The sequence below is a fragment of the Equus przewalskii genome, chromosome 6 (assembly GCF_037783145.1).
Source record: "Equus przewalskii isolate Varuska chromosome 6, EquPr2, whole genome shotgun sequence".
Taxonomy (NCBI): domain Eukaryota; kingdom Metazoa; phylum Chordata; class Mammalia; order Perissodactyla; family Equidae; genus Equus; species Equus przewalskii.
In genome coordinates, this window is record NC_091836.1 from 82,550,360 (window position 1) to 82,578,033 (window position 27,674).

A 27,674-nucleotide genomic window follows, 5' to 3' on the forward strand; every position below is an offset into this window, starting at 1 on the left:
AAAAAATATACTCTAAAACAAGACTGTAATAAGAGACAAAAGTGGGCATTACATAATGTTAAAGGGGTCAATGTTAAAGGATATATATATCCTTTATATATATATAAATATACATATAGCAAATATTATATATATATATATATATAAATATATAAAGCAATATATATAAAAAGCAAATATTAACAGACCTAAAGGGAGAAATAGACAGCAATACAATAATAGTAGGGAACTTTAATACCCCCATTTACATCAATGGATAGACCATCCAGACAGAAAAATCAATAAGGAAACATCAGCCTTAAATGACATGTTAGGCCAGGTGGACACAACAGACATATACAGAACATTCCATTCAAAAGCAGCAGAATACACATTCTTCTCAAGTGCAAATGGAATGTTTTCAAGGAAAGATGATATGTTAGGCCACAAAACAAGTCTCAATAAATTTAAGAGGATTAAAATCATGTCAAGCATCTTTTCTGACCACAATGGTATGAAACTAGGAGTTAATTACATGAATAAAACTGGAAAATTCACAAGTATGTGGAGATTAAACAACATGCTACTGAACAACCAATGGATCAAAGAAGAAATCAAAAGAACAGTAAAAAAAACACCTTGAGACAAATGAAAATGGAAATATAACATACCAAAATTGTGGGATGCAGCAAAAGCAGCTCTAAGAGAGAAGTTCATAGCAATAAATGCCTATCTCAAGAAACAAGAAAAATCTCAAGTAAACAACCTAACTTTACATCTCAAGGAACTAGAAAAAGAAGATCAATCAATGTCCAAAGTTAGCAGAAGGAAGGAAATATCAAAGATTAGAGCAGAAATAAATGAAATAGAGACTAAAAAGACAATAGAGAAGATCAATGAAACTAAGAGCTGATTCTTTTAAAAGATTAAAAAAAAAATTGACAAACCTTTAGCTCAACTCACGAAGAAAAAAAGAAAGAGGATTCAAATAAAATCAGAAATGAAGCAGGAAATGTTACAACTGATACCACAGAAATGCAGTGGATCATAAGAGACTACTATGAACAATTATACACCAACAAATTGGACAACCCAGAAAAATTGGATAAATTCCTAGAAACATACAGCCTAACAACACTGAATCATGACGAAATAGAAAATCTGAACACATTGATAAATAGTAATGAGATTGAACCAGTAATCAAAAACCCCCCAACAAACAAAAGTCCAGGACCAGATGGCTTCACTGTGAATTCTACCAAACATCCAAATAAGAATTAATACCTATCCTTCTCATACTCTTTCAAAAAACAGAAGAGGAGGGAACTCTCCCAAACTCATTTTATGAGGCCAGCATAACCCTGATACCCAAACCAGACAAGGACACCACAAGAAAAGAAAATTACATGGGCCGGCCCCATGGCCAAGTGGTTAAGTTCGCACACTCCATTTCGGTGGCCCAGGGTTTCACTGGTTTGGATCCTGGGCACGGACATGGCACCGCTCATCAAGCCATGCTGAGGCAGCATCCCACATGCCACAACCAGAAGGACCCACAGCTAAAAATATACAACTGTGTACCACGGGGCTTTGAGGGGAGAAAGGAAAAATAAAATCTTAAAAAAAAAAAACTTAGCAGAATGTTTGAAAAAAAAAGAAAGAAAATTACAGGTCAAAATCCCAGATCAACAAAGATGCAAAAATCCTCAACAAAATGTTAGCAAACCAAATTCAACAATATAATAAAAGGATCATACACTTTATCAAATGGGGTTTATTCCAGGGATGTAAGGATGGTTCAACATCAGCAAACCAGTCAACATGATACACCATACTAACAAAATGAAGGAAAAAAATCATATGACCTTCTCAATAGATGCAGAAAAAGCATTTGACAAAATTCAACATCCATTCATGACAAAAACTCAACAAAGTGGCTGAAGAGGGAATGTACCTCAACATAATAAAGGCCATATATGACAAGCTCACAGCTACCATCATACTCAGTGGTGAAAAGTTGAAAGCTTTTCCTCTAAGATCAGGAACAAAACAAGAATGCTGGGGCCAAGCCCCGTGGCTGAGTGGTTAAGTTTGCGTCCTCCGCTGTGGCGGCCCAGGGTTTTGCTGGTCTGCATCCTGGGCGTGGACATGGCATGGCTCATCAGGTCATGCTGAGGTAGCATTCCATATGCCACAACTAGAAGGACCTACAACTAAAAATACACAACTATGTACCAGGGGACTTTGGGGAGAAAAAGGAAAAAGTAAAATCTTAAAAAAAAAACAAAAAACAAACAAGAATGCTCATTCTCACCACTTTTTTTTTTGAGGAAGACTAGCCCTGAGCTAACTGCTGCCAACCCTCCTCTTTATTGCTGAGGAAGACTGGCTCTGAGCTCACATCCGTGCCCATCTTCCTCTACCTTATATGTGGGACGCCTACCACAGCATGGCTTTCCAAGTGGTGCCATGTCTGCACCTGGGATCCAAACCAGGAGCCCCAGCCAACGAAGTGGAATGTGCGCACTTAACCACTGTGCCACCAGGCCGGCCCCATTCTCACCACTTTTGTTCAACATAGTATCGGAAGTCCTAGCCAGAGAAATTAGACAAAAAAAAAGGAAAAAGAAAGAAAGAGGGGCTGGTCCCGTGGCCAAGTGGTTAAGTTCACGCGCTCTGCTGCAGGCGGCCCAGTGTTTCGTTGGTTCGAATCCTGGGTGCGGACATGGCACTGCTCATCAAACCATGCTGAGGCAGCGTCCCACATGCCACAACTAGACGGACCCACAATGAAGAATATACAACTATGTACTGGGGGGCTTTGGGGAGAAAAAGGAAAAAAATAAAATCTTTAAAAAATCAAAAAAAGAAAAAAGAAAGAAAGAAAGAAAAGTCATCCAAATTGGAAAGAAAGAAGTAAAACTGTCACTATTTGCAGACAACATGACTTTACATAGAGAAACTCTAAAGACTCCATTAAAAAATTGTTAGAACTAACAAGTGAATTCAGTAAAGTTGCAGGATACAAAATCAATACATAAAAATTGACTGTGTTTCTATACACTAATAATGAACTGTCAGAAAGAGAAATTAAGAAAACAATCCCATTTACATTGCATCAAAAAGAATAAAGTACCTGGGAATAAATTTAACCAAGGAGGTGAAAGATCTGTATATTGAAAACTATAAGACACTAAAGAAAGAAATTGAAGACACAAATAAATGGAAAGATATTCCATGCCCATGGATTGGTGGAATCGATATTGTTAAAATGTCCATACTACCCAAAGCAATCTATGGATTCAATGCCATCCCTATCAAAACTCCAATGGCATTTTTCACAGAAATAGAACAAATAATCCTAAAATTTGTATGGAACCTCAAAAGACTGAATAGCCAAAGCAATCTTGAGAAAGAAGAAAAAATCTCGAGGCATAATGCTCCCTGATTTCAAACTATATTATAAAACTATCGTAATCAAAACAGTATGGTATTGGCATAAAAACAGACACATAGATCAATGGAACAGAATAGAGAGCCCAGAAATAAACTTACGCATATATGGTGAACTAATTTATGACACAGGAGCCAAGAAAATACAACGGGAAAAGGACAGTCTCTTCAATAAATAGTGTTGGGAAAACTGGACAGCCATATGCAAAAGAACGAAACTCAACCACTATCTTATACCATACACAAAAATTAACTCAAAATGGATTAAAGACTTGAATTTAAGACTGAAACCATAAAACTCCTAGAAGAAAATATAGGCAATAATCTCTTTGATATAGATCTTTGTGATAATTTTTTTAACCTGACACCAAAAGCAAAAGCAACAAAAGAAAAAATAAACAAGTAGACTACATCAAACTAAAAAGCTTCTACATGACAAAGGAAACCATCAACAAAATCAAAGGGCGACCTACCAAATGGGAGAAAATATTTGCCAACCATAAATCTGATAAGAGATTAATATCCAAAGTACATAAAGAATTCATACAACTCAACAGGAAAAAAAAGCAAACATTCTGATTAAAAATGGGCATAAGATCTGAATAGACATTTTCCAGAGATGATATACGGATGGCCAACAAGTATATGAAAAGATGGCCAATATGATTAATCATCAGGGAAATACAAATCAAAACCTCAGTGAGGGCACCTCACACTTGTTAGAATGGCTGTTATCGAAAAGACAAGAGAGAAGTTTTGGCAAGGATGTGGAGAAAAGGGAACCCTTGCGCACTGTTGGTGGGAATGCAAATTAGTGCAGCCACTATAGAAAACAGTATGGCGGGGTTTGTCAAAAAATTAAAAATAGAATTACCATATGATCCAGCAATTCCACTTCTGGGTATTTATCTGAAGGAAATGAAAATACTAACCCAAAAAGATATATGCACCCTCGTGTTTGCTGCAGCATTATTTATAATAGGTAAGATATGGAAACAACCTGAGTGTCCATTGATAGATGAACGGATAAAAAAATCGTGATACACACACACACGCACACACACACACACAATGGAATATTGTTTAGTCACGAAAAAGAGTGAAATCTTACCATTTGCGACAACATAGATGGACCTAAAGGTCTGTCCGTTCGCTTAGAATATCATGCTAAGTGAAATAAGACAAAGACAAATATCATATGATCTCTTTTATATGTGGAACCTAAAAATAAGCTCATAGATAATGGAGAACAGAGAACAGATTGGTGGTTGCCAGAGGCAGGGGGAGGGCGTGGGAGAAATGGGTGAAGGGGATCAAAAAATAAAAAGAAAGGAAAAAAAGAATAAAGCTGTACTTGGTCTCTGGACAGTCTGTCCGTCTTTTGGCAGCTCTTATCTCCCTGAGGATTTTACATGACTGAGTTGATCTTGTTCACTCCTTTCTAATTCTTTGGAACGCTTTTGACTTTGTCAGTCCTTTTCCTTCCACAGTGCCTTTCTCAGCAACCCAGGGAGGTAAGCAAGGCAGACATTCTCATTCTCGTTTTGTAAGTCCGTTAAGTGGTTTCCCTAAGGTCACACTAGAAAGCGACAGAGTCAAAATTATCCAAGGTTATTGTCTCCAGATTCTGTGCTCTCTACGTTCTGTCACAATCGACATTCTAAAATATCACCTGCCTCCTTTTCTTTGCGGTTTCTTTTTTTGCTTTTTAATTTGTCCCTTCCTTTTTCCCTAAAGTCTATTGTACTAAATAATTACACGCAGCAACAACAGGTTTTCCTTAGTATCCATGTCTACCTTATCAAGAGATCTTGATGACCCCATTCAAGTGTTTTTTAAACATTATTTGGAAACATAGCTCCTTACTGATGAATTCAAATGTTTTAGATGTTTGAAAAAACTTTTCTAATGAATTCTTTGTATGACTGAATAATTAATTCAAGGCACTTAAAAAGTATTACCTGAGATTCACGCGGCTTTCATCTGGGCAGAGTAAAATAAAACATAGTCTAATACTTTTTCCCTATTCTCCCATCCTTAGGAAGACAAGAATACAAATCAAACCTTTCTTTCAACCAAGTCACATTGACCAGTTCAGAATATATTTATTCAGAATTAAAATATATTCACTATTTAAATCTTAACTTTGAATCTACTTTTTTCTTCTTTTATTATTAGTATCATCCCTCCATGTAAAAAAATATTTTGGATCAGGCTAAAATCCCCTTTTACGGCCTTTAACAATCCGGATCTGTCCCCTGCCACTTAGGTAACCACTGATAACACTTTCATTTTTGACTTTCCAAACTTTTTTCTCGGCATTTCTGTACGCGCATGCATACATCCCCATGGGAAAGGGAAACAAGGTCGTCTCGTACAGTTCCCCTCCCTTATTTGCGGTTTCGCTTTCCACGGTTTCAGTTACCCAATTGGGAAATTTCTAAAGCTCTTTCAAAAAGTGAAAATGGTTCTCAAAGCAGAGTTGGAGTCAGGTAAGGAAGGCACTATTTCAGAGAAAGGTACTTCAGACATATAATAATAATTAGACAAAGACTGAAAAAGAAAGCAAAATAAACAAAAACCTCCACAAAACCGAAAGTCTTCCTGAAGGTGGAGGTGAAAGGAAAGGAACTGCAAAGTCTTTTCCACGCTCTGGTTCTCGTCTATTAACTTCTCATCTGTTCAAGCTTAAAAACAAAACAAAACAAATGAAATGCAAAATAATGTCCTCTTGAATGAGGTGCTAAGCCAGAGGCATCCACGTAGCAATTGGTCCTGCTTGCTTCTTTCCTCTCTGCCTGCAATAAAGAAATTCAAAGGAGCAACTAAAGGACTACATTTCTAGTGCTAGAAAACCAAGTCACCTCATTCCTACCAAATGACCAAACACCTCTAAAGCCCCCTCAGCGTTTAGTGAACGCTTCTTTCACTTGCTCTCTTCTGGTCTTTGGACACTTGGTCTTCCTCCAGGGAAGCCTGTGGCAAATACACAGTAATACTCAGTAGAAGCAGAAACCCTGGTGAGGAACTTGGATTTCTTCTTGCATCACTGTTTACGGAGGATCAGGGAGAGGCCCTACATCAACTCTTCAGACACTGTGTTATTCTCTGTGTCTGCTCCACCAAGCTCCTTGTTGAGGTTGTGACTTTTTTGGGGATGATGTTGAATACCAGAGAGAACTATGGAGATATTTGCAATGTCACCAGACCCATCACTGGCCCCTGCTGACCGAGTAACCTTGGTTTGTATCATGTCATCACTTCACTCCATATCCCATGGCTACAGATAATTGAGTGAATTGAGTGAAGAACAACCAATACATAGGCTGGCCCACATCCTGTACAGTGGGATGGCATGAAATGCTTTGTCTTAACTGAGGTAGGGGTTTGCTTACTAAAGACTGAACCTTACAAAAAATGTGGATGTGTGAAAATTTTCAGTTTATGTATTGCAAGCACTTTCTGTCATCCAGGGTAGAAAAAACAGCTAGCTTTTGGGAGCAGACCCTCTCTGCATTCTGGGAAGTACTATTTTTCCATGACTTTTTAGTTATATTGATATAAATCAAGTATCAACTTTTCTTGGGAAATTCAATGAAAATACCAAAAACAGAGGATTTATATTGAAAAACTGTGTCCTATTTAGAATAGGTATGTTTTTTAGAAGAACCATGTCCCTGAAAATGATATTAAAGACATTTTCCCCTAATCTGTAATTAGAATAGCCTATACCTAAAAATCACTGTTTTGAAGAAATGGATGTGTTTCTGTCCAAGTAATTAAAAATAGGAAATTAGGGCCGGCCCCGTAGCTGAGTGGTTAAGTTTGTGAACTCCGCTTCAGCGGCCCAGGGTTTCGCCAGTTTGGATCCTGAGCGCAGACATGGTACCACTCATCAGGCCATGCTGAGGTGGCGTCTCACATAGCACAACCAGAAGGACCTACAACTAGAATGTACAACTATGTACTGGGGGCCTTTGGGGAGAAGAATGAAAAAAAAAAAGAAGATTGGCAACAGTTGTTAGCTCAGGTGCTAATCTTTAAAAAAGAAAAATTTAAAAAAAATTAAAAAATAGGAAATTAGAGCCAGAGACAAACCACAATTATCCAAAATGAACTTGACGGTTTGGTTGTAAGCCTATTTTGTGATATTGTTAAAAATTAAATGTTTCATATTTTGGCAAACGTACTCCTCATTATTTTCAAAAGAATTTTCTGGTGAGAGCCTAAGGTGAGAAAGGATAGCCTCAAGGGTGGGGGATAAAAAGAATGCGTGTTTCCACCTTCACTCACCCTGGGGAAAAAAATTCTGGAGCATAAAATGAGGACTCTGTGGGAAAGACAAAAGCAATTTTCCCTCCTGGAGCCTTGGGAATTTGAGGAACGGACCTAAGGGAGGAGAACTTTGCTCAAGGGTACCCTAGCAAGAATTAGGCTGGCCCTAGAGAAAATACCTTATATGATTACTATAATGGTGGATATATGTCATTATATACTTACCAAACCCCATAGAATGTACAAGACCAAGAATGAACCCTAAGGTAAACTATGGACTCTGGGGGATTACGATGTGTCAGTGTAGGTTCATCACTTGTAACAAATGTACTATTCTGGTGGGGGACATTGGTAATGGGGAGGCTATGCATGTGTGGGGACAGGGGTGTATGGGAAATCTCTGTACCTTCCTCTCAATTTTGCTGTGAACCTAAAACTACTCTAAAAAAAATAAAACCTTTTAAAACCACAGCGACAAACAAACAAAAGAATTAGGCTGGCCCTCACATGAGGGTAAGATAAGGCACAGTTTCCACTCTGCTGAGACAGATGGGGGCCAGCATTAGTGTGAGGGGAGCGAGGCACCCAGCGTGCAGCATTTCCGGAGCCGCTCCCTCTCAGGGTGTGCAAGTGCACAGCTGGCATCCCAGAGTGAGTACCTTCGGAAATTTTATGTCCTGGGCACCTTGCTTGCCTTCCCCCTAGTCCTGGCCCTGCGTGGCACTCTGAATTACTGGGGAATGAGCTGTGGCAAACAGAGTCTCATTCACACCAGTTTGATTGCAGAATCCTGAAAGGTTCAGTCAGCTAAAGACGAGAGCGGAGGCCAGAAGTCTGCTCTCCGAGGGGCTGCTGCATGCAATATGCTGCTTTGGCGTATTGATTACTTTGAGCTGAAGGTGCTTGAGAAACAGCAGAGGCGGGAAGGGCTCAGTGACCTCTCTGTTTCTGCCTAAAAGCAGACCATAAAACTTCCCATGAGAAAGGTGCCCTCTCTGTACCAGGAAGAGAAGAACATTCTTATCACCAGAGACCAGGAGTCAGTGCCAAAATGGAGCTGTACAAACCAACCTGCTAAACAATCCTTATCTCCCATTAGTTTCTCTCGTGTATTTCTTGGTCACTTCCTCACAATTTACCATTTCTAGAAGTTTAACTTCTTTTCTTTTGTCTTGTCACTCCTCTACAAATTTATCATTCTTTGTTTTACAAAAAGTATTTAAGCTGTCGGTTCTAAATGCTTCTTCAGGTCTTCAGTTTTCCTATGAAGGCTCCAAGTGCATGTAAAAATATTAAACGAAATTTGTATACTTTTCTTCTGTTAATCTGTCTTGTGTTAGTTTAATTCTCAGTCCTGGTCACAGAACCTAAGAGGATAGAGGAAAGGTTTTTCCTCCCCAACATGGGCCATAAGTATATTGAAGAGAATGATTGGAAGTTTGAATATACAGAAACTGTGAGCTGGAGAAAAGATAAAGGGTGAGGAAGTCAGTTGGTAATAGGGAGAGAAACAGATGCAGATAGTGGATTGTGTCACATTAGAGAGAGAGTTCTTGAATTGCTCCTGCTGAGGGCCCGAGAGCTGTTTTGGATTCTGCATTACCACCCAGTCCACGGGACCCAGCCCTACCACGGTTCCCGCCATTCACGAGTGCATCTTTCTGGAGCGGCCTGCAGAAAATGTCTCTAACTTAAGCAGAAGGAAATTTATTAAAAAGGCGTTAGGGATATAATCAAATTGACAGGAGGTGGGAGAGTCAGGTTTGAGAACGGGAGGGAACCAAGACAGCCCTGGAGACAATAGCAGTCTCTGTGGCAAGAATGGTCTGATCAGGATGCTGCTACACAAGCAGAAGGGAAAACCCGACCATTGATAGCTTCAGTTTCCTTGTCCCTGGGCTAAAGATTCAAATTCCAGGGAGGGAATACACAGTGCCCTAGCTTGGGTCATAAGCCAAGTCCCAAATAATTACTGCATTAATCAGAGTAGAAGAGGCAATGGGGGAAAAAAAGGAAATTGGGGTGTTAAGAAGGGGAAAAGATGAATATTGGGAAGCCAAACGAGGAACTGTCACTGCCCAGCAAATGGCTTTTTGTCCTTTCCTGAGTTCCCATGGGCCTTCCCATGTGCCTGAAATTCCGGTCTTTTTATTTCTGTGACTACCGGAGCTGTTACCTGAATGTTTCTCAGTCTCTTGCAACCAAAACAGCTGAGACAGATTGCTGAGGAAAAGGCGCTGTTCTGTTTTCTTTGTTTGTCTCCTACAGAAATTATTAAACCCTCTCAAAAAGGCCCCAACTTGCTTCTTCAGGCAGTGTTTGGCTCTACTGGATTCTCTTAACTTGTGTCTTCTGCCAGCTTTCTCTGGGGACATTGTCCACCTAGGAAGGGAAGAGGTCATAATGGTATAGCATTTCCTTTTTCAGTTAATGCTTTAACCTGGTGTGGCTCAGAGATCAGCTCAAACAGGGGCAATACATGGGCCCTCACACTCTCTCTTTTTTTTTTTTATTGCCTTATAATTCACATGCCATAAAATTTGCCCTTTTAAGGCATGCAATTTGGTAGTGGTTGTATATTCACAAGCTTGTACAACTATCACCACCATATAATTCCAGAACGTTTCTATCAGTTACTGCCCATTGTCTCCTCCCCTCAACCCCCAACAACTACTAATCTATTTTCTCTCTCTATAAATTTGCTTATTCTGGACATTTCATACAAATGGAATCATATAATATGCGGCATTTTGTGTCTGGCTTCATTCCCTTAGTATAATGTTTTTGAAGTTCATCCATGGTGAAATGTGTATCAGAACTTTTATTTCTTTTTATGGCTAAATAATATGCCATTGTATGAATACATCACAGTTTATCCATTCATAATTGAAAGAGATTTGGGTTGTTTCCACTTTTTGGCTATTATTAATAATGCTGCTATGAACATCATGTATAAGTTTTTGTGTCAGCATATGTTTTCAATTCTATAGGGTATATACCTAGGAGTATAATTACTGGGTCATATGGTAATTCTATGTATAACATTATGAGAAACTGACAAACGGTTTTCCAGAGTGGCTGCACCATCTGCAGGTATGAGGGTTCCATTCCACATCCTCAACACTTTCGATCATTTTTATTTTAACCATTCTAGTGGGTGTGAAATGGTATCTCATTGTGGTTTAGATTTGCATTTCCTTAATGGCGGATGATGTTAAGCATCTATTTTTTTGTGTGAGGAAGATTGACCCTGAGTTAACATCTGTTGCCAATCTTCCTCTTTTTGCTGGAGGAAGATTGTTGCTGAGCTAGCATCTATGCCCATCTTCTTCTATTTTATGTGGGATGCCACCGCAGGGTGGCTTGTGTAGTGATGCCAGGTCTGCACCCAGAATCTGAACCTGTGAACACCAGGCTGCTGAAGTGGAGCGTGCGAACCTAACCACTGCAGCACCAGGCCAGCCCCTGAAGCCCCTTTTCAGTTCTATGGGCCATTTGTGTAAATTCTCTGGAGAAATGTCTAGTCAAATCCTTTGCCCATATTTTAAACGGATTGTCTTTTTATCGTTTAGTTGAAAGTGTCCCTATGTATTCTAGATATCAGTCTCTTATCTATGATTTGCAAATATTTTCTCCCATTCTGTGGTTTGTTATTTCACTTTCTTGACATTGAAGCACAAACATTTGTTTTTTTTAAATATCGGCACCTGCGCTAATATCTATTGCCAATCTTTTCTTTCTTCTTTTTCTCCTCAAAGCCTCCCAGTACATAGTTGTATATTCTAGTTGCAGGTCCTTCTGGCTGTGCTATGTGGGACACCACTCCAGCATGGCTTGATGAGCGGTGCCATGTCGGTGCCCAGGATCCGAACAAGCGAAACTCTGGACTGCTGAAGAGAAGTGCTCAAACTTAATCACTTGCCCATGGGGCCAGTCCCCGCACAAACATTTTTAATTTTCATGAAGTCCAATCTACTTTTTATTTGGTTGCTTGTGCTTTTGGTGGCATGTCTGATCATTAGCTAATCCAAGGTAACAAAACCTCACCCCTATGTTTTCTTCTAAGAGTTTTATAGTTCAAGCTCCTACATTTAGGTCTTTGATTTATTTTGAGTTAAATTTTGTATATGATGTGAGGTAGGGGCTCCAAATTCACTCCTTTGCATATGGATATCTAGTTGTCCCAGCATCATTTGTTGAAAAGATTATTCTTTTCCCCATTGAATTGTTTTGGTGCCCTTGTTGACAATCAAATGGCTGTAAATGCAAGGGTTTATTTCTGGACTCTCAATTTGATTCCATTCATCCATGTTGCTATCTTTATGTTGGTGCCACACTCTCTGGGTTGCTGTAGCTTTGTAGTTAGTTTTGAAATCAAGAATTCTGTGTCCTCCAACTTTTCAAGGCTGTTTTTGCTATTCTGGGTCCTTTGCTATTCCAGGTGAATTTTAGGATCAACTTGTCAATTTCTGCAAAAGAAAAGCTGCTGGAGTTTTTATAGGGATTGCACTGAATCTGTAGGTCAACTTGGAGAGTATTGCCATCTTAACAATATTAAGTTTTCCAATCTACGAACACGTCTTTGCATTTATTTAGGTCTTCTTTAATTTCTTTCGAAATTTTTAATAATTAAAAAAATTTATTTCTTGAGCCAGCCCTGATGGTCTAGTGGTTAAGGTTTGGCACTCTCACTACTTTGGTGCCCTGGGTTCGCTTCCTGGTTGTGGAACCACACCACCTGTCTGTCAGTTGCCATGCCGTGGGGGCAGCTCACATAGAAGAACTTACGACTAGGATATACAACCATGCAATCAGGCTTTGGGGAGAAGAAAAAAATTTGGATTCTTTCCAAAAAAAAATTATTTATAAGTATTTTATTTCTTTGATGCTTTTGAAAATGGAATTGTTCTCAATTTTCTTTTGACTGTTCTTTGCTGGTGTACAGAAGTACAATTGATATTTTGTTTTGATATAGTATTCTGCAACTTTGGTAAATTAATTCTTTTCTTAGTTGTGTGGTTTTAGTGGAGTCCTTAGGATTTTCAATATATAAGATTATGTCATATACAAGTAGAAGTGGCTTTTACTTCTTCCTTTCCAATCTGGATGTCTTTTTTTTTTTAATTAGATAATGTGGATGCCTTTTATTTCTATTTTTTTGCCTAAATACCCTAACTATAGTCTGCAGCACAATGTTGAATAGAAGTGGCAAGAACAAACATCCTTGTTTTGATCTTAAGGGAAAGCTTTAAATCTTTCACCACTAAATATGATGTTAGCTGTGGTTTTTCAGAGATGCCCTTTATCAGTTGAGGAAGTTTCCTTCTATTCTTAGTCCGTTGAATGTTTTTATCAGAAATATTGAGATGATCATATGGTTTTTAAACTTTATCCTATTAATGTGGTATATTACATTGATTTTTGTATGTTTAACCAACCTTGCATTCTTGGCATAAGTTCCACTTGGTTACAGTGTAAAATCCTTTTTATTTGCTGCTGGATTTGGTTTGCAAATACACAAATATGTAGCTATTATTTTGCTGAGGATTTTTGTGACTATATTCATGAGGGATGTTGGTTTGTAGTTTTGTTTTGTTTTTTGCCTTGTGATGTCTTTGGTTTTGGTATTAGGGTAATACTGGCCTCATAGAATGAGTTGGGAAATGTTCCCTCCTCTTCTACTTTTTTGAAGAATTTGGGAAGGCCTTTAGTAACGCAACTAAGGTCAAGAAAATGAAAGACTGCTTTGTGCTGGATAATTCTATCCTTCTGGGTTATAAGAATACAAAATATTATATGCAAAGATAGACTCTTACGAACAAGATACTAAATATTTAAAAGACAAAAATCAAGCCAAGAAGTTTTCTCCCAGATAAAGTTTAAACTCTTCTAAAATTTCTAGAGATAAGCTATTTATTTAAGCTATATCACAAATTTATTTTTAGACTAATGATCATTGTGTTTGTGAAAAGAGAAATACAGCATATTCTTTGAAAAGCATTCAAGCAACACTGCAACATATTAATAAGAAAGTAAAAAAATAATCAAAATCCTATCACTCAGAAATAATCATCAGAAATATTTGGTGAACACCATTTCAGACGGTGTGCTCTCTATCACAGCTATTTAATTCCATATTTAAATGTTTTCCTTGTTTACCACTAATCCTTTTACTTTACCTTCTCTATACTTAAATCTCATGGATGTATGGATTTTATTGATAGCAGTTTTATTCTAGGACTCCTGCGTAATGTGATTCCTGAGCTCCTTTCAGCTTAGGAATGTAAATATGCTTCCTTATATGCACACTACTTGGCTGTGTAATATTCCTGTCTCACATTTTAACTTTCTAGATATTGCTGTTATCTTCTGGCATTGGATATTGCTGTGGAAGAGTGGAGGATAATCCAATTTCCTCTCTTACGGATAACCTTCTTTTTCTGTGTGGATGCCTGAATAATATTCTTTAATCCTTGAAATTCAATTTAATTTGACGTGTTTCATCTCAGGTCAATCATTTCATATCACTTTCTTCTGGAACAAGATGGGCCCTTTCATTTGCAGATTCAGTTTAATGTATTTTTTTTCTGCTGCATTTTTTAGGCTCACTCTTTTAGGGATAATAATTAATTTTATGTTGGATAATGTTTGTCCTCTGCAATGACTAACTTCTCATTAATTGCCTTGACTTTTATTTTCTTCTCCTCTGCCATTGCAATGATTAGACAGGCTTTCTTTTGTGTCAGAAATTGCATTTCAGTTGTGTCCGTTCTGTTTCTTGCTATTTCATAGTAATTTGTTAGATGACAGTTGGTGTTATTTAAGTCCTTAAATTGTTTTCTTAACTCTGTAATTTCCTTTTTCATCTCCTGTTGTTGTTTTATCTATCTTCAAGCTCTTGCTTTATTGAATGAATATTCTTATTAAATTTTCCTTAGGTGAAAAGTACTCACGAACATTTTTATTCTGTTGCTTAGTAGTGACTATGCATAGTATTTAAATAGTTACAGATGTTTCTTCTTAAACATCCCACACTGCTCTAAGTTTTCAGCATTTGAGTATTTTTAAGGAAGGGGGAGAATGTTTAATGTGGGTCCCTATTTCTATCCTGTTTTAATCCTATCAGTTATGATGCTTCTGGCCACAAATAACAGAATCTCTAGCTAACAATGTTTTCAACAATAAACACATTCTATTATCTCACATATCTAGTATCTAGAGGTAGTCAGTTCCAAGGTTGGTTTCTCAGTTTAACTATACCATGAAGGATCTAGGCTCTCCCCATCTTTCTGCTATGCCATACCTCAAAATCACAAGATGGCTGCCACGGCGCCAAGATTCAAGTCCATACACACCAGCATCCCAGGTAGCAAGAAAGGGGAAGGAACTAAAAGGGCCTCATCATTCTTTAGCTCTTTTCTTCAGAAAGGAAATTCTTCCTCAGAACCCTCTTCCTTCGACCCTCAACTCCTAAACAGACTTCTCCTTTCATTTGCCAGAATTGCATCATATGTCCTTTCCTAAATAAGTCAGTGATAAAGGAGAATTGGGTTGTTCTGATTGGTCTAAGACAGCGATTCTCAACTGAAGGTGATTTTATCCTCCAGGGGACATTTGAGAATATCTGGAAGCATTTTTAGTAGTCCAACTACAAACCAAAATTGGAGTTCCATCTGGCAAGGGTGAAGTGGGGAACAGCAGTTGAGCATATGCACTCCCTATCTATACACCATCATCTAGTGGGAGGAAACCTAGTTTCGGCTAGAATACTAATCAACAATTTATTTATCTTACCAAAAGGATTGTTAAAAAGTCTTTCCTTTGCCATAGAAAGGACAAAACAGAACTCAGAGAGATGTAGAGCTCTCAGGTATATAGAGAGAAATGCTTCAGAATCATGCAATCAGAAAAAGAGAAAAGCATTTGGGGTTTAACAAGTGAAAAATACTTGTGCAGAGTATTTGAAGAATAAACCTATGGAGGATAAAATAATCAAAACAGTCCTAAAAGTGAACTTTGTAAATAACTCTATGAATAAAAATAAGGGCTAAGTAAAACAGAGGATACGTTAGAAAAAAGGACATCTGTGGTATATAGAACAAGGAGTCCTCAAAGATACCTACGTCCTGATCCCTGGAGTCTGTGAAGTTTACCTTATATGCAAAAGGGTTTTTTTTGTTGTTGTTGTTGTTTGGAGGAAGATTAGCCCTGAGCTAACATCTGCCAATCCTCCTCTTTTTGCTGAGGAAGACTGGCCCTGAGCTAACATCCGTGCACATCTTCCTCTACTTTATATGTGGGACGCCTGCCACAGCATGGCTTTTGCCAAGCAGTGCCACTTCCGCACCTGGGATCCGAACTGGCGAACCCGGGGCGCCAAAAAGCAGAACGTGTGAACTTAACTGCTGCGCCACTGGGCTGGCCCAAAAGGCTTTTAACGATATGATTAAGTTAAGTTGTCATGAGATGGGGAGATTATTTTTGGATTATCCTGGTAGGCCCAGTGTAATCACAAAGGTTCTTATAAAAGGGAGGCAGGAAGGTCAGAGTCAGAATAAGAAATGTGACAATAGAAGAAAAACTTGAAGTGGTGTGAAGAAGGGACCATTAGCCAAGGAATGCCAGTGGCCTCTCGAAACCAGAAAAGGCAAGGAAATGGATTCTCTCCTGGAGCCTCCAGAAGGAATCTATAACCCTGCTGACACTCATCTTAGACTTGACCTCCAGAAGTGTAAGATAAACTTGTGCTGTTTTAAGCCGCTAAGTTTGCGGTAATTGTTACAGCAGCAATAGAATATCCAAGTGCAGACAGACAGAGAACAAGAACAGCATGAGACACAGCAACAGCCCATCTAGAGGACTTGGAAAATGCAAAGATAAGGGGAATCAAATGTGAATCAAAACGCAGGCTATACCTGGCTAAACACTAAGTAAGAGCTGTCATCATCTTTCATAGGGAGAAGGGAACTGGACATTTCTACAGGAATCCACTGTGTATTTGCTACAGTTTGAAATATGTATTACTCAGCGTTCTCCAGAAAAACAGAACCAACAGAAGATTTTACATATGTGAGTGTGTGTTAGTGTGTATATATTTTTTTAGCAATTGTCTTATGCAATTGAGGGGGGCTGATAAGTCTGAAATCTGTAGGGTAGGCTGGCAATTCAGGTAAGAGTCGACGTTGCAGTCTTGAGAGTCCTGTAGAGCAGCAGGCTAGAAACTCAGGTAGGGTTTCTATGCTGCAGCCTTGAGGAGAATTCCTTCTTCTTCAGGAAACTTCAGTTTTTGCTCTTAAGGCTTGAACTGATTGAACGAGGCCCACACACATTATGGAGGGTAACCTGCTTTACTCAAAGTCTACTGATTTAAATGCTAATCACATGTGAAAAACACCCTTAAACAGAATACCTAGACTGGTGGTTCACCAAACAACTGGGCACCAATAGCCTAGCTAAGTCGACACATAAAATTAACCATCACAATGCACGTATGTACATTTAACTCTATAGTACAATACATTCATTAATTATCGACAAATCCTTTGTTATGTTCATCAACTTGTCTTAGTGTTTAGATCAAGATTCATAACCTGGTATCCATGGACCTCTGGAGGGTCACCCATCTTCAGGTCTGGGGAGAGGGTTCATGAAACTTCTCTGATTATATACAGCATTTTGAGTGGATGCATTTTTCTGGAGGAAAGGTCCACAGCTTTCACCATGTTCTCAGAATCTAGAAGGGTCTGAGACTGGCCAAGAAAGGTCAAGGAGCCACTACAGATAGACATCGAAACTGAGTGAACCATTTTTGACACTTGAAGGCCTAATTCTGATGTCTAAAAAAGCAGCACCCTTACAGACTGCTCATCACACAAATAGAAAGTCCTCACCAACTGTAAATAACAGATTAAATATGCATCTCTGCTTTCCAACAAGGTTTTTCACATCTTACTCTGATATGATATTACAAGGAAGATGGAACAGTCCCACAGTTCAGTCCAAAATGAGTTTTCAGAAGCAAGTTTTTGCTTATTATAATTTTATGGGCAAGCTATTTAGTTAATACATGGCAGTGGAGTAAGCAACAGTGAGAAGGCTTTCAAAATCTTAGAAATGAGAAAGAATGCTGCCCTCTGAATCCTAAACTTACCAACTCAGCACACATGAGAAGCCAGCAAAGTGTCTCCTAGGCCCTCAGAACAGCTGTGTGGTTAAAGCGAATGAATCAATTAATAGAGGAAACTAGTATTTTAAAACAGTTCAGACTATAAAGGGCTGCACAGGGGAATTTCTGTTAAGGACATTACAGTTGTATATAGATGACACATGCATTTGTCAAACCCCATAGAATTATGCATCACAAATAGTGAACTTTTCTGCATGAAAATTTTAAAAATATCAACCAGGATGTGCAAGGATCCCAGGATGGTGTGTGGACAGTGACGAATGAATCTAATTGTATTACAAATGTATGATATAATTTCACTGAAGGAAGTGGGGAAAACAGGTGCTAACCTAAGTAACTTTGGAGAACTATGTTTTGACTGGATACTTTAAGGCTAAAGACAAAAAGAATCATATATAAGCACTAGATTCTAATTGGCATGAGTTAGCATTTCTGAAACTGCTTTACATGTATACCAGGGTAGAATAAATAAATAAGCTGTAGATGATATGAGCCAGATTTCTCACTGGCAGAGAATAAAGTTAAAAATTAATCAAGGAGAGAAGGCTTGACTGAATCCTGCAGTGCTGTGCTATAGTTGGGGATCTCTGGATGAACTAAAGTGTATTTTGATATATATGCAGATAGACACAGAGATGAATATAAACACATGCGTTTACATGTTAATGTAAATATCTATGTGCACACACAAACAGATCGGCTAGCTCTGTTCACTGAGTGGGCCTAGGAGTGGTACCTCAGTAGCGATGAGCACATCCAAGACTCAAATCTTGGTTTCTAAATACAGTTCTCCAATAAAAGGACACAGGAGGTAACCTGGAAGAGTTCTCAAAGCCAGAAAAATCTGGCCAAAGCTGAAACAATTTGAGCAACAAAATAACGATAGTATTCAATTATAACCCAAAGAATAAAGTAAATATCCACAAGCCCATACTGATATAAATAAACAATTGAATATATAAGTAAATAGGTAAGTGAGGGAGAAAAAACAAATTTCCCTTACAGAATTCAGAACAATATTTGTGGACACTTCCCCCTCCGCGAAATAGAGCTTAATTCCCTTCTCCTTGAGTGTAGGCTGGACTTAGTGATTTGCTTCCAAAGAACAGAGTATGGGAAAGAAAAATAGTAACGTTACGGTGGAGAATACTGGCAGGCCCTACCTTAACCAAGTGGGTAAGGTCAACATCATCACTGATAAATCGTGTTAATACCATATGCCCCCTGATAATATGTGAGGAAAAGGCACTTCACCTTTGTGGTAATTTCCCCCAAAACTCGTAACTCTGGTGTAATCGTGAGAAAAGCCCAAACTGAAGGACATTCTACAAAATATCTGACCAGTACTCCTCAAAACTGTCAAAGTCATGAAAACCAAGGAAAGACTGAGAAACTGTCAAAGACTGGAGGGGATTAAGGAATTGTGATGACTAAATGCAATGTGGGATACTGGGTCAAATACTTGCATAGACAAAGGACATTAGCGGAAAACTGGTAAAATCTGAATAAAAGGCCACAGTTAATGGTATAATACCAATGTTAATTTCTTACTTTTGACAACTGTACCATGCTTGTGTAAGATGTTAACATTAGGGGAAGCTGGGTGAAGGGTGTATAGGAACTCTCGATACTACCTCTGCAACTTTTTAGTAAATCTAAACTTATTCCAGGGGCCGGCCCCTTGGCCGAGTGATTAAGATCGCGCACTCTGCTTCGGCAGCCCAGGGTTTCGCCAGTTCAAATCCTGGGCACGGACATGGCACTGCTCATCAAGCCATGCTGAGGCGGCATCCCACATGCCACAACTAGAAGGACCCACAACTAAAAATACACAACTATATACTGGGAGGCTTTGGGGAGAAAAAGGAAAAATAAAATCTTTAACATTATTCCAAAAGAAGCAGGCTCAGGAAAAGCAAATTCTGACAGAGTGTCTAGTACAAGAAAAGTGTTCTTCTGCGGGTCAGGAATATTTCCTCAGGCCTTAGCTGGCTGAAATATGCCTCAGGTCTGTCTCCTTTGGCTGGAATTCCCTGATTACCCAACAACTTTTGGACTGCTGATGCGGCCTACAGGAGGCTGTGGTCCTGGGAGGCCTGCGTTGAAGAGGGCACATGAGCATCCTGTCACTATAGAAATATATCTCCTGATTATAAATCAATCAACTGGTACTCGGGCCAATTGCACCAACCTCAGAAAATTTTGTTATTAATCTCTCACTGAGAACCTGCTCATTCTAGGGTCCAAAGTCTGCTTTCTTGTCTAGCAAGTCTCAAATTCAGGCCCTGCAATCTGATGGGTTCCCTTCCTAACTCCTGCACACTCCCACACCCAGCCCTTTATCTATGTTGTTGCTGCAGTCCCTTAGGCCTCCTGGCAGCCAGCTCTCCCAGCAACACTGCCAGTAACACCATACTTGCTATTTTGGATACCTTGGCATCCCTTCCACTTTCCTGAGTAACATCAGTACCAGTTTCAAAAGTGAGATTCCTTCAGCCCCCTTGATGTTTTTAAGTAGAAGTTGTGGCTGTATTCTGGAAAAATTAGGGCACTACACCGATAAAAAATGACTGGAATCCAGCCTTTACCAGCTTCCTACCATGTTGAAAGAAAATAAGTTGATTTTCTCTCTCCTATATAACTAATTTTTCTTTAATCTGTGTTCTTTCCTTGTGCTTTTCCTTATCATTCTACAGCTGAAGGCCTGTGTAACCTGAATTGCCACTTTTCTTTTCAGAGATGAAGAAATATTCGTATCACCTGTATATCAAGCATTAGGTCCTTCCCCCTTCTCACTTTTTACTGTTTCTAAAACTTTGCCTTGAACTTCAAGTTCTTCTGGCCACTATGGCTCTAGCTGGTTACCAATAATTTTTAGTTTAACTGTGGTACCTGAGAGTTTCCTTCCCACTCAGATTTCACCAAACCCTTGAAAACTACAACGTGTTGGCGAGTCGAGCAAAGGCAGGCAGAGCATCTTTGTACGTGAAGCCAGAATGAGAACTCAGGGTGCTCAATATTTCTTACCTCTTCATTTTTCAAATTTTATTACACATAATTTTTTTTCTGATTACTACAGTAAATAAACACTTGACTTTAAAGAAACGGATGGGGTAATTTTTGACTGACAGAATTTTTGTCCTGTTACTACAGACAAGCCTGGACTTAGAAATGCGTGACTTCTGTGTATTCCTCCCCCAGGATTGGGTAGAGCAGGAAATTTCCTTCCCTCTACACTGTGGATGAGCAGTTAACCCCACCTTGTTCTCCTCTCTGGGAGCTGATCCTTGTCAGTCTCAGGGCCTCGACTCAGTTTCCCCTTCCATTCTGGTCCCTATTTCTGTACTGTGCCCATGGTGGGAAAGGTGAGAGGGATAGCAAGCAAGAAAGGGAAGAAAAAGCCCCGTCTGCTGTTGCCATGGTATTATTCCACACCATGTCCTTCATCCCCTCCTAACTTTTATACTTCCCTTTGGTCAAGAAAGGGTGACTGGACTGGGAATTTCCAAAGCTGAGATTTTATGAAGAGGAGAAGGAGCGAGAAAGGGCAGACTCCATCCCAATACATCTTGTGACCATAATTCTGGCACTTCCTGATATACTGCCTCTCCCTTTTCCATAGAACTTTCTGTTCGGTTCTTTGTTACACTAATCTCTTGCCTCATAGTTTAGACTTTGGCCAGTTCGTTAGCCCTAAGGCCTGTCTTCCTTGCTCCCCAGCAATCCCACACTCCAGGCTGTTCTTGCACCAGTGCCAGTGCCCAGGGGAAAGGCTGTCAGAGGGAAGAGAATGGCACCTCGAGGGGGATGGTAATGAGGGAGGATTTGCTTCTAGCACTTCAAGATGGAATTCTGTCATTTACCTCAATAAACTTTAATAATATTGATATACTGCTCTCTTGGTTCATCTGTTTTATTAATAAATTACCTACTAACTTCCCAGTCTTTCCGTATTTTCAACGTAATCATATATTTCCGAGCGAAGATACTTGGTGGGCAAAGTTCAGGGGAGAAGGTAAGCCTGGATGTTTAAATTTGGGAGTTGTCAGCATGCATGTGATATTTGATACACAGACTGGAGGAAGGTGCCTGCTTCAATCCTTAGACTAAATTTTAGTAAAGCTCAATTTCCTTTTCATTTCTGTATAAATATATATTTTTAAAAATACATGTAATCGGAAGCTCTTCTATTTTCTTTCCACACACGCCTGGGGCACTGGACGCTCGCTTTGTGGAGCACTTTCAGGGATACAGAAATCCAGTCGCTGAGTTCTATGAAGTGCACATTTTGAATGTTAATACAAACTACCAAATTGCTTTTCAAGATGCAATTTACTAATTTACAAGCAGTTGATGAAGGAGTTCCTGTTTCTTCATATCCTTTCCTAAACTTCATATTATCAGACTTTATACCTGTCAGTTGTGGGCTGACCTCTCCCCTCAGGGATCGGATTCCTGCTCTAAGTGGCTCTCTCATTTGATGAGGAACTCCTCCTCTCACCTTAGCACTGAGCTTTAAGCTCCCAGAAAATAAGATATAATTCCACAGAAGTAAAATAAAAGTTTCATTAGTGGGTCAATAATTAAATATGGATTTAACTATTTATTCTTTTCTGATCCCTAGTAAATGTTTTAAACATAATCATAATATGTCATAATGTTAAGACATTGTCACAGGGGTCCATTAAGCACTATTACCTTTTACCTGGCACAAAAGTAGGCCTTCAATAAATATTTGTTGAATAAACAGAAGGAACTGTCACTACATAATCATGTACAATTACAACTGGTGTCTCTCTTGATCCCTCTCTTTTCTTTGCTTCCCAGACATAAGGTATCAAGTCTTGTCAGTCCTACTATCTTTTATGGCCCTGTCCTCCTCTGACTTCCCAATACCATTGCCCAAATTATGGCCATCTAAATCTCCTATTTTTGTTCCCCATTCTCCTGTCCCAAGTTTTTTTCCTACCTCCCATCCAATCTCCATATGGCCACCAGAGTTATCTTTTCGTTGTTGTTGTTGCTGAAGAAGATTCGCCTTGAGCTACATCTGTTGCCAATCTTCCTTTTTTGTTTTTCTTGAGGAAGATTGTCCCTGAGCTAACATCTGTGCCGATCTTCCTGTTTTGTATGTGGGATGCCACCACAGCATGGCTGACAAGTGGCATAGGTCCCCGCCCGGGATCTGACCTGTGAATGTGGGCTGGTGAAGCAGAGCATGTTGAACTTAACCACTATGCCATAGGACCAGCCCCTAGAGTTATCTTTCTAAAGCTCAATTAAATTAACATGAGTCTTCTTTCATAAAAAACTTCAATAGTACATGTCATGCGAGGCTTTTCATAATCTTTCTTTAACCTCTTTTTCCAACTTCATCTCTTACTATGTCTCATCAAGCACTCCTGCCCTCTATCCCAAACTCGAGGAAAGTCAAGCTCTTTATCACATTTCAACTTGTTGGTTACTCTCTCCTGTTTATGTGACATTCTACATGCTCATCTTCTAGCTGGAAAACAGTCATCTGACAATACCTTGCTCATCCTTTGGGATTCAACTATTACCTCGTCTGTGAAACTTTTCTTGACTCCTCTAGGCAGCTGATCCTCAGTGTTCCCACAGAACATTCTTTTGACTCTTCTCATAGCACTTATATTTTATTGTGTTCATCTTTTTTGCCATCTTGACCAATACTGTGCAACAGAAATACAAACCACATGTAATTTTAACTTTTCTAGTAGCTACACTAAAAAAACTAAAAAGAAACAGAGGGAAAGAATTTCAATAATATTTTTATTTAACCCAAGATATCCCAAGTATTGTCATTTCAACATGTAACTAACAGAAAACTTGTTAATACGGTATTTTATCTTTTTTTTTTGTACTAAGTCTTCAAAATCCTGTGTGGTTTTTGTACTTATAGTACATGCGAATCTGGACTGGTCACATTTCAAGTGCTTAACAGCCACATGTGGTTAGCGGCTACCATACTGGACAGCTAGTGTGAGCTGCAAAAGGAATCATATCTTGCTCATTTTTGTATTCCCAGGTGCCTGATTTGTAATAAATGAATGTTAAATGAACGAATAGCTAGTGTTGATTGCTTACCATGTGAAAGGCACTGTGATAAGTCATATATATAACTGTGTATTCTTTTCCTTATCACCAAATGGTTGGTTGGCATTCAAAGGCTACTTAACAGTCATTAAGTACTTAGGTAGTCTTGGGAAAGCCACTTAACTTCTTATGATCTCTTTGTGAAAGGAGAGAGGGGATGGGCACAGTGACTCCTAAAACCAGTTTTAAAATAGTGTGGATAGAGGCCAGCCTGGTGGTGCAGTGGTTAGGTTCGCACTTACTGCTTTTTGGCGGCCCTGGGTTCGCCGGTTCGGATCCCGGGTGCAGACATGGCACCGCTTGGCAAGCCATGCTGTGGTAGGCATCCCATATATAAAGCAGAGGAAGACGGGCATGGATGTTAGCTCAGGGCCAGTCTTCCTCAGCAAAAAGAGGAGGCTTGGCAGCAGTTAGCTCAGGGCTAATCTTCCTCAAAAAAGAAAATAAATAAATAAATAAGTAAAAAAAATAAAATAGTGTGGATATAAATAAATGTAGAGGAAGAATAAGTTTTAGGGAACAATGTTGTGCAGTGGAAGGGCACATACTTTGGAATTAGACACATCCAGGTTAGAATTCACAACTCCACTACTCAGTTATGTGCTCTTAGGCAATTTAATTAGATTCTCTAATCTTCCACTTCCTTGTCTGTAAAACGAAGACAGTAATACCTACCTTGTTGTGCGGTTTGGAAATAATATCTATAGTGTTTGGCGTATTAGTATATCTTTAAAAAGTAGAAGATAGGCAGTATTATAGGTTCTGGGAAGTCTTTCACTCTATTTTCTTTTCCTTAAGAATTAATAATCTTAAAGGTAAGCCTTTAGATAGGGCTTACAATGTGCCAGAAACTGTGGTAAGTGCTTTAAAATAATAACTCATTCAGCTTCATAGCACCCCTAGGAGGTAGGTGCTGCTATTGTTATTTCCTTTTACCCCCTGAGAAACTGAGGCACGGAAGGTAAATAACTTGTCCAGAGTCACACAGAGAATAAGTCGTGGTGCTGGGATTCCACAGGCAGGATTTCAGTTCTAGAGTCCGGACTCTCATCACTATGCTCCATTCTTCTCAAGCCAACCACTGCCGAATTCATTAGGAAAAACCTGCAATTGGCTGCTCTAATCCATAATCATAATAGAGTGATTAAATGGCGCTTTTTTTTTGTGGAGAAACTGTAATCCATGCATGTTCTCTGCTCTGGAGAATAAGTGACTAGGGACTGAGTCAAAGTTTTATTTTCTTACAGTCGCACCTTTGTACATACTGGCAATGTTTTTACATGGAGGTATGGTTCGCTGCCTGAGGTTCTCCAGTCCCGGGCGTTTGTTTGCAAATATTTCTGGGAGGAGGTGTTTCCCTAGAAGCTCAAGGGTGTGCTGGTACTGATCTTAGAGACTTCAGTCACAGTTCTCAAAAAGCACCATCCAAAGAGCCAGAAATAGGAGAGTCAGAGTCTGTGGCTCGCACCTGGGACATGCTGTGATGTTGGAACCCAGAGGAGGAACAAGTGATTCTCATTTCTGGGCATCTGCAGCAGCTCTGTTCTGACTCATGTACAAAAGGAGTAAATCCCGAAAAAAGAAAAAGAAGAAAAGGAGGCAGGAAAAAGAAAAGAATAATCTCCAGGTCTAAGGGTTCTACTGAGTTATTACCACCAAGAAATGCGGTTCAAACACTGACAATGCCATCCACCAGAGAACGGCCAAACGACCTTCTCAGCAGATGTGGAAAGAAACTGGCTAGCAAGGTGGTTTCTTCTTTTCAGAATGATGCTTAGAAAATAGACAACAGAAGATATTTACAGAAATGCTACAAATACTGTTCCTCTTCCTCCCAACACCTGTGAGCTAGGTAACACCAGAGACAGTTGAAAATGTGGAGGCAAAATTTTACCTCCATCTTCTCAGGGTTTTTCAGCTGGGCCTGAGAATTAAACTGATATAAGACAGATGAACCGGAGGAAAGTATACAAATTTACATGTTTTACATGATACAGGAGCTCTCATAACAAAAGACTCAAAGAAATGGCAAAGCCTATAGGCCTTTACAATAGGTTGAACAAAGACAGGCAATTGTGGGAAAGTAACTAAACCATATGGGGAAGCTAAGGGAAGATAAGAATTATTTTAACAATCCTATTTATACAGGATTTTCTTGGCTTTGATTCCCCAGTGAAGAAGGTTTCTTTTCTTCTCGTATAGGGAGAGCATCTTTCACACCGGAGCTCTTACCTCCGGTTTTCAGGAAGAAGAGGTCAGAATGCCCTCTTGCATCTACCGTTTTTAAAGTGCCTTTAGCTCAAAATAGTCCTTATACCAAAGTGGCATATTTTGGGGTGGCATATTCTGTCACCCTTCAAGAATGGGAAAGTCAAGAGTCAGGACACAGGGAATGATTTAGAAGAGCCAAGGACATAGCAGCTCCATCTTTGTCCCACCTCGATTAAGGCTGTTTAATAACTCAGGGTGAGATGATTCACCTCCAGACAAAAACTGAACTTGTTTCACAGATCTCTGAAACACTCAGAACAGATGCTGGGCATTAAGCTTCACCCTCCTTTTAGAGATGAGGAAATGAAGGCACATGGACCTGTGTGTCCATACTTGCTCAGACTGGCAACTGATGTATCAGTGGAAATGTTAGAAACTGGGCAGATTTTTTTTATGGTGAGGAAGATTGGCCCTGAGCTAACATCTGGGCCAATCTTCTTCTATTTTATGTGGGATGCGTCCACAGCATGGCTTGACCAGTGTGCTAGTTCCACAACCAGGATGTGAACCTGTGAACCCTAGGCTGCCAAAGCAGAGCACACGAACTTAATCACTATGCCACGGGGCTGGCCCCTTTATTTTGTTTATTTAATAAAAGGCTTTAAAAATATGTTTAAAGCAGACCAATTCTGGATGTCGTAATTGAGTATAGGGCAAAGCAGAGATTACCAACTGAATTGCAGAGAATAACTGCCTTCTCTAAAATTTGGCTCTCTTGAGAAAAGTTGTCTGAAACTCTTTTCTACGCTATGAAAATGAGCACTACTGTTGCCTTCTACATAGTTGTGATGGGTTCTCCATCACAACTTCTACAAAGAAAGTTATGCTCCCTTTAGTTTCATCAACATAAATATTTTTAATGTGAAATAGTTACTTTTTTTCTTTTGAGGAAGATTAGCCCTGAGCTAACTGCTGCCAATCCTCTTTTTGCTGAGGAAGACTGGCCCTGAGCTAACATTGTGCCCATCTTCCTCTACTTTATATGTGGGATGCCTACCACAGCATGGCTTGCCAAGCAGTGCCATGTGCACACCCGGGATCCGAACCAGCGAACCCCAGGCTGCCAAAGCGGAATGTGCGAAGGTAACCGCTGTGCCACTGGGCCAGCCCCCCTGAAACAGTTACTTTTAAATATTCACACTCTCGCTTGTCATGAAATGTGTAAAGATAAAGCATGATGCAAGCAATTTTTAATTTCCATGAGTTCCATGAGGGACATATGGAAGATTCTGAGCTACTCATTGCAGTGAATATAAAGATGTACAGTCATGTGTTGCTTAATGATGGGATTAGGTTCTGAGAAATGTGTCATTAGCCAATTTCATCATTGTGCAAACATCATGGAGTGTACTGAAGGGGAACAAAATCTGCCACTCAAAAAAATGTCTCTTTAACA

General features: G+C 39.4%; 1 long non-coding RNA gene across 1 annotated transcript in view; it reads right to left on the reverse strand.

The window, feature by feature from the left end:
• LOC139084222 (uncharacterized) overlaps positions 1-27,674 on the reverse strand; it is a 60,936-nt gene that overhangs the window by 29,618 nt on the left and 3,644 nt on the right. The window contains exon 2 of the long non-coding RNA XR_011541633.1: positions 23,455-23,583. This is a non-coding gene — a long non-coding RNA (uncharacterized lncRNA). The remainder of the gene's footprint in view (positions 1-23,454; positions 23,584-27,674) is intronic.